We start from the raw sequence: 8697 nt of genomic DNA, 5'->3' as shown, positions 1-8697 counted from the left end.
CTGAGCCAATATGGCATTCAGAGTGTCAATCTCAAGAACTCCTTTCTTCTGATTAGTCCCATTGTTCACAGGATTCCTTTCAGAAGTGTACATGAATTGGTTATTTGCAACCATTTCAATTAGTTCTTGAGCTTCTGTAGGCGTCTTCTTCAGATGAAGAGATCCTCCAGCAGAGCTATCCAAAGACATCTTGGATAGTTCAGAGAGACCATAATAGAAAATTCCTATGATGCTCTATTCAGAAAGCATATCAGAGGGACACTTTCTGATTAATTGTTTGTATCTTTCCCAAGCTTCATAGAGGGATTCTCCTTCCTTCTGTCTGAAGGTTTGGACTTCCACTCTAAGCTTACTGAATTTTTGAGGTGGAAAGAACTTTGCCAAGAAGGCATTGACTAGCTTTTCCCAAGAGTTCAGACTTTCTTTAGGTTGTGAGTCCAACCATGTCCTAGCTCTGTCTCTTACAGCAAAAGGGAATAGCATAAGTCTGTAGACCTCAGGGTCAACCCCATTAGTCTTGACAGTGTCACAGATTTGCAAGAACTCAGCTAAAAACTGATGAGGATCTTCCAATGGAAGTCCATGGAACTTGCAATTCTGTTGCATTAGAGAAACTAATTGAGGCTTAAGCTCAAAGTTGTTTGCTCCAATGGCAGGGATAGAGATGCTTCTCCCATAGAAGTCGGGAGTAGGTGCAGTAATGTCACCCAGCACCTTCCTTGCACTGTTGGCATTGTTCTTGTTTTCGGCTGCCATGTGTTCTTCTTCTTTGAAGAATTCGGTTAGGTCCTCTACAGAGAGTTGTGCCTTGGCTTCTCTTAGCTTTCGCTTCAAGGTCCTTTAAGGTTCAGGGTCAGCCTCAACAAGAATGCTTTTGTCTTTGCTTCTGCTCATATGAAAGAGAAGATAACAAGGAAATATGGAATCCTCTATGTCACAGTATAGAGATTCCTTGAGGTGTCAGAGGAAAAGAAAAATAGAAGGCAGAAATAGAAAATTCGAAATTATCAAAGAAGATGGAGTTCGAATTTTGCATTAAGAAATAGTGTTAGTCCATAAATAGAAGGATGTGAGAAGAAGGGAAGCAATTTTCGAAAATTGAGTAGAAGATTTTGAAAACATTTTGAAAAACACTAATTGATTTTCGAAAATAAAAGTGGGAAAGAAATCAAGTGATTTTTGAAAAAGAATTTGAAATTAGAAATCAAAAAGATTTGATTGAAAACTATTTGGAAAAAGATGTGGTTAAGAAAATATGATTGATTTTAAGAAAAATGTGATTGAGAAGATATGATTTGAAAAACATTTTAAAAAGATTTGATTTTAAAAATTAATGACTTGGCTATCAAGAAAAGATATGATTCAATCATTAAACCTTTCTCAACAGAAAAGGCAACATACTTGAAATGTTGAATCAAATCATTAATTGATAGCAAGTATCTTTGAAAATAGAAAGAAATCAATTTTGAAAACATATGATTGAAAATATATGATTTGAAAAAGATTTGATTTTGAAAAATATTGAAAACTTGAAAAAAAAATTTGAATTGAAAACAGAATCTTCCCTCTTGTGCCATCCTGGCGTTAAACGCCCAGAATGGTGCACATTCTGGCGTTTAACGCCCAAATTTCTACCCTTTTGGGCGTTAAACGCCCAGCCAGGCAATCTGGCTGGCGTTTAAACGCCAGTTTGCCTTTCTTCACTGGGCGTTTTGAACGCCCAGCTTTTTCTGTGCAATTCCTCTACTGTATGTTCTGAATCTTCAATTTTCTGTATTATTGACTTGAAAAGACACAAATTACAAATATTTTTGGATTTTTAGTAATAAGAAATAATCAAAATGCAACTAAAATCAAATAACAATGCATGCAAGACACCAAACTTAGCAGTTTGTATACTACTGACACTAATGAGAATGCATATGAGACACATAAACACTCAAGTCAAGAGAATTCAAAGATCAGAGTAAGAAATCATCAAGAACAACTTGAAGATTAATGAAGACACATGCATGAGTGCAAGAAGAACAAAAACATGCAATTGACACGAAACTTAAAATGAGACTCTAGACTCAAACAAGAAACATAAAATATTTTTGGTTTTTATGATTTTGTAATTTTTTTTGGTTTTTTTTTTCGAAAATTAAGTAGAAAAGAAAATAAAGATATCAAAATTCTTAATGAGAATTCCAGGAATCTTGCAATGTTAGTCTAAAGCTTCAGTCTAAAGAAATTAGACATGGCTAGCAAGCTTCAGCAGAACATTACATTCAAGAGCTAAATTGATGAGAATCAATCAGCTTTGGTGATGATAAGAACATCACCTTGAAACACTAGAATTCGTTCTTAAGAACGCTGAAGAAAAAAATACCTAATCTAAGCAACAAGATGAACCGTCAGTTGTCCATACTCGAACAATCCCCGGCAACGGCGCCAAAAACTTGGTGCACGAAATTGTGATCAATACTTTTCACAACTCACATAATCCCCGGTGATGAACCCAAAAACTTGGTGTTCAATACCATGGCATAAACACAACTTCGCACAACTAACCAGCAAGTGTACTGGGTCGTCCAAGTAATAAACCTTACGCGAGTAAGGGTCGATCCCACAGAGATTGTTGGTATGAAGCAAGCTATAGTCACCTTATAAATCTCAGTCAGGCAAACTCAAACAGATATGGGTGATATACGAATAAAACATAAAGATAAAGATAGAGATACTTATGTAATTCATTGGTGGGAATTTCAGATAAGCGCATGAAGATGCTTGGTCCCTTCCGTCTCTCTGCTTTCCTACTGTCTTCATCCAGTCCTTCTTACTCCTTTCCATGGCAAGCTTAAGCAAGGGTTTCACCGTTGTCAGTGGCTACCTCCCATCCTCTCAGTGGAAATGTTCAACGCACCCTGTCACGGCACGACTATCCATCTGTCGGTTCTCAATCAGGCCGGAATAGAATCCAGTGATTCTTTTGCGTCTGTCACTAACGCCCCGCCCTCAGGAGTTTGAAGCACGTCACAGTCATTCAATCATTGAATCCTACTCAGAATACCACAGACAAGGTTAGACCTTCCGGATTCTCTTGAATGCCGCCATCAGTTCTAGCCTATACCACGAAGACTCTGATCTCACGGAATGGCTGGCTCGTTTGTCAGGCGAGCGCTCGGTTGTCAGGCGATCATCCATGAATCGTGTATCAGGAATCCAAGAGATATTCACCCAATCTAAGGTAGAACGGAAGTGGTTGTCAGTCACACGTTCATAGGTGAGAATGATGATGACTGTCACGGATCATCACATTCATCAAGTTGAAGAACAAGTGATATCTTAGAACAAGAACAAGCGGAATTGAATAGAAGAACAATAGTAATTGCATTAATACTCGAGGTACAGCAGAGCTCCACACCTTAATCTATGGTGTGTAGAAACTCCACCGTTGAAAATACATAAGAACAAGGTCTAGGCATGGCCGAATGGCCAGCCTCCCAAAGAGGGTTCAATCATAAAAACATGATCAAAAGCTCTCTAAGATTAGATGATGAAAATACAATAGTAAAAGGTCCTAATATAGAGAACTAGTAGCCTAGGGTGTACAGAGATGAGTAAATGACATAAAAATCCACTTTCGGGCCCACTTGGTGTGTGCTTGGGCTGAGCATTGAAGCATTTTCGTGTAGAGACTCTTCTTGGAGTTAAACGCCAGCTTTTGTCCCAGTTTGGGTGTTTAACTCCCATTTTGGTGCCATTTCCGGCGTTTAACGCTGGGAATTCTGAGGGTGACTTTGAACGCCGGTTTGGGCCATCAACTCTTGGGCAAAGTATGGACTATCATATATTTCTGGAAAGCCCAGGATGTCTACTTTCCAACGCCGTTGAGAGCGCGCCAATTGGGCTTCTGTAGCTCCAGAAAATCTACTTCGAGTGCAGCGAGGTCAGAATCCAATAGCATCTGCAGTCCTTTTTAGTCTCTGGATCAGATTTTTGCTCAGGTCCCTCAATTTCAGCCAGAAAATACCTGAAATCACAGAAAAACACACAAACTCATAGTAAAGTCCAGAAAAGTGAATTTTAACTAAAAACTAATAAAAATATACTAAAAACTAACTAGATCATACTAAAAACATACTAAAATCAATGCCAAAAAGCGTACAAATTATCCGCTCATCAGACACTCATCAACATTCTCACCTATGAACGCGCGTGATTGACAACCACGTCCGTTCTACTCTAGGCCGGGTGCATATCCCTTAGATTCCCCAACAGAATCTTCGTGGTGTAAGCTAGATAGATGGCGGCATTCATGAGAATCCGGAAAGTCTAAACCTTGTCTATGGTATTCCCAGTAGGATTCTGGGATTGAATGACTGTGACGAGCTTCAAACTCCTGAAAGCTGGGCGTTAGTGACAGATGCAAAAGAATCAAGGGATTCTATTCCAACCTGATTGAGAACCGACAGATGATTAACCGTTGTCAATGGCTACATCCCATCCTCTTAGTGAAAAAGGTCCAAATGCTCTGTCACAGCACGGCTAATCATCTGTTGGTTCTCAATCAGGTTGGAATAGAATCCAGTGATTCTTTTGCGTCTATCACTAACGCCCAGCCTTCAGGAGTTTGAAGCTCGTCATAGTCATTCAATCCTGGAATCCTACTCGGAATACCATAGACAAGGTTAGACTTTTCGGATTCCCATGAATGCCGCCATCAATTCTAGCTTATACCACGAAGATTCTGATTAAGGAATCCAAGAGATATGCGCCCGGTCTAAGGTAGAACGGAAGTGGTTGTCAATCACGCGCGTTCATAGGTGAGAATGATGATGACTGTCACGGATCATCACATTCACCGTTGAAAATACATAAGTGAAATGTCCAGGCATGGCCGAATGGCCAGCGCCCATGTGGTCACAAGACCGAATGATCAAAAGACTTAACAAGCAAAAGACTCTAATACAATAGTAAATTATCCTATTTATACTAGACTAGCTACTAGGGTTTATAGAAGTAAGTAATTGATGCATAAATCCACTTCCGGGGCCCACTTGGTGTGTGTTTGGGCTGAGCTTGATCTATCCAGGAGCTGAGGCTTATCTTGGAGTTGAACGCCAAGTTGTAACGTGTTTTGGGCATTCAACTCTGGTTCGTGACGTGTTTCTGGCGTTTGACTCTAGACAGCAACATGGAACTGGCGTTGAGCGCCAGTTTACGTCATCAAATCTCGAACAAAGTATAAACTATTATATATTGCTGGAACGCTCTAGATGTCTACTTTCCAACGCCATTGAGAGTGCGCCATTTGGAGTTCTAAAGCTCCAGAAAATCCATTTCGAGTGCAGGGAGGTCAGATTCCAACAGCATCAGCAGTCCTTTGTCAGCCTCCTATCAGGGTTTTGCTCAGGTCCCTCAATTTCAGCCAGAAAATACCTAAAATTACAGAAAAACACACAAACTCATAGTAAAATCCAGAAATATGAATTTAGCATAAAAACTAATGAAAACATCCCTAAAAGTAACTAGATCATACTAAAAACTACCAAAAAACAATGCCAAAAAGCATATAAATTATCCGCTCATCACAACACCAAACTTAAATTGTTGCTTGTCCCGAAGTAACTGAAAATCAAATAGGATAAAAAGAAGAGAATATACTATAAATCCCAAAATATCAATGAATATTAATTCTAATTAGATGAGCGGGACCTGTAGCTTTTTGCTTCTGAACAGTTTTGGCATCTTACTTTTTCCGTTGAAGTTCATAATGATTGGATTCTCTAGGAACTTAGAATTTCGAATAGTGTTATTGATTCTCCTAGTTAAGTATGTTGATTCTTGAACACAGCTACTTATGAGTCTTGGCCGTGGCCCTAAGCACTTTGTTTTCCAGTATTACCACCGGATACATAAATGCCACAGACACATGACTGGGTGAACCTTTTCAGATTGTGACTTAGCTTTGCTAAAGTCCCCAGTTAGAGGTGTCCAGAGTTCTTAAGCACACTCTTTTTGCTTTGGATCACGACTTTAACCATTCAGTCTCAAGCTTTTCACTTGGACCTACATGCCACAAGCACATGGTTAGGGACAACTCGAATTAGCCGCTTAGGCTTGGATTTTATTTCCTTGGCCCCTCCTATCTATTGATGCTCAAAGCCTTGGATCCTTTTTACCCTTGCCTTTTGGTTTTAAGGGCTATTGGCTTTTTCTGCTTGCTTTTTCTTTTCCTTTCTATTTTTTTTGCCATTTTCTTTTCTTTTTTTTTCACAAGCTTTTGCTTTTTTCACTGCTTTTTCTTGCTTCAAGAATCAATTTTATGATTTTTCAGATTATCAATAACATTTTTCTTTGTTCATCATTCTTTCAAGAGCCAACAATTTTAACATTCATAAACAACAAGATCAAAAATATGCACTATTCAAGCATTCATTCAGAAAACAAAAAGTATTGTCACCACATCAATCTAATTAAACTAAATTCAAGGATAAATTCGAAACTCATGTATTTCTTGTTCTTTTGAATTAAAACATTTTTCATTTAAGAGAGGTGAAGGATTAATGGAATTATTCATAACTCTAAGACATAGTTACTAACTACTAATGATCATGAAGTTGAGGCACAAAACATAGATGAACATATAACATAAAAACCGAACAGCAGAAAAATAAGAACAAGGAATGAATCCACCTTAGTGGCGTCTTCTTCTTGAAGGACCAACAATGTCCTTAAGCTCCTCTATGTCCCTTCCTTGCCTTTGTTGCTCCTCCCTCATTGCACTTTGGTCTTCTCTAATTTCATGGAGAATGATGGAGTGCTCTTGATGTTCCACCCTTAATTGTTCCACATTGTAACTCAAATCTTCTAGGGAAGTGTTGAGTTGTACCCAATAGTTGTTGGGAGAAAAGTGCATCCCTTGAGGCATCTCAGGGATTTCTTGATAATGAGCCTCCTCATACATCTCTTGAGATCCGTGGAGGGTCTCTCTTGTTTGCTCCATCCTCTTATTGGTGATGGGCTTATCCTCTTCAATGAGGATGTCTCCTTCTATGATAACTCCAGCTGAGTAACATAGATGGCAAATAAGATGAGGAAAAGCTAGCCTTGCCGTGGTGGAGGACTTTTCGTCTATTTTGTAGAATTCAAAAGAGATAACTTCATTAACTTCTACTTCCTCTCCAATCATGATGCTATGAACCATGATGGCCCGATCAACAGTAACTTCGGATCAATTGCTAGTAGGGATGATGGAGCGTTGGATGAACTCCAACCATCCTCTAGCTACAGGCTTGAGGTCCGGTCTTCTCAGTTAAACTGGCTTGCCTTTGGAGTCTCTTTTCCATTGAGCTCCTTCCATACATATGTCCATAAGGACTTGGTCCAACCTTTGGTCCAACGTTGACCTTTGAATGCCAACCTCACATTTTCTGGACTAAAATCTAAGTATTTCCCCCGAACCATTGTAAGATAGTTCTTTGGATTCAGGTTCACACTTTGATCATGGTTCCTAGTGATCCATGCATTGGCATAGAACTCTTGAACCATTAAGATTTTGACTTGTTGAATGGGGTTGGTTAGAACTTCCCAACCTCTTCTTCGGATCTCATGTTGGATCTCCGGATACTCATTTTTCTTGAGCTTGAAAGGGACCTCAGGGATCACCTTCTTCTTTGCCACTACATCATAGAAGTGGTCTTGATGGCTTTTAGAGATGAATCTTTCCATCTTCCATGACTCGAAGGTGGAAGCTTTTGTCTTCCCTTTTCCTTTCCTAGAGGATTCTCCGGCCTTAGGTGCCATTGATGGTAATGGAAAAACAAAAAGCTTATGCTTTTATCACACCAAACTTAAAATATTGCTCGCCCTCGAGCAAGAGAAGAAAGAAGAGAAGAAGAAAAAGAAGAAAATATGGAGGAGAGTGAGGGGAGGTGTATTCGGCCAAGGTATAGAAGAGGGGGTTGTGTTGTGTGAAAAAGAAGTAGAATGGAGGGGTTTATATAGGGAGGGGAGGGAGGGTAGGTTCGGCCATTTAGGGTGGGTTTGTGTGGGAAAGATTATTGAATTTTGAAGGTAGGTGGGGTTTATGGGGAAGAGTGGATGGATGTGAGTGGTGAAGGGGGTAATTGGGAAGAGAGATTGAGGTGATTGGTGAAGGGTTTTTGGGGAAGTGTGTTATAGGATTATTCGGAGGTAAGGTGGGAATATGTTATATGGGAATCCTGTGGGGTCCACAGATCCTGAGATGATCCTGTGGGGTGATGTGTGGAAAAGGATCCAACACAAAACTCACCGGCAAGTGTACCGGGTCGCATCAAGTAATAATAACTCACATGAGTGAGGTCGATCCCACAGGGATTGAAGGATTGAGCAATTTTAGTTTAGTGGTTGATTTAGTCAAGCGAATCAAGTTTTGGTTGAGTGGGTTGTATTTAACAGAAGATAAATTGCTTGAAATGTAAAGGGAGAGGGGAAATTGCAGTAAATTAAAGAACAAGAAAGTAAATGACTGAAACTTAAAGTGCAAGAAATGTAAATTGCAGTAACTTAAATGGCAAGAAATATAAATTGCTTGAATGTAAAAGGGAATTGAGGACTGGGATTGCAGAATCTAAACAAAGAGAAAGTAAATTGCAACAATTGATAGAGCAGAAATTGAATTGGAAGCAATGAGAATTCAAACAGAAAATGAGAGTAAAGTGCAGCAAG

The 8697-nt window shown here is 39.4% G+C and overlaps 1 non-coding gene across 1 annotated transcript; it reads left to right on the top strand.

Moving 5' to 3' along the window:
- Window positions 1-243: 243 nt before the first annotated feature.
- Window positions 244-351, top strand: LOC112718600 (small nucleolar RNA R71). The gene has a single exon (XR_003160933.1). It is a non-coding gene; the product is annotated as a small nucleolar RNA R71 (small nucleolar RNA).
- The last annotated feature ends 8346 nt before the right edge of the window (window positions 352-8697 follow it).

The sequence above is a fragment of the Arachis hypogaea genome, chromosome 10 (assembly GCF_003086295.3).
Source record: "Arachis hypogaea cultivar Tifrunner chromosome 10, arahy.Tifrunner.gnm2.J5K5, whole genome shotgun sequence".
Lineage (NCBI taxonomy): Eukaryota > Viridiplantae > Streptophyta > Magnoliopsida > Fabales > Fabaceae > Arachis > Arachis hypogaea.
This window is presented reverse-complemented; position numbering and strand designations above follow the sequence as displayed.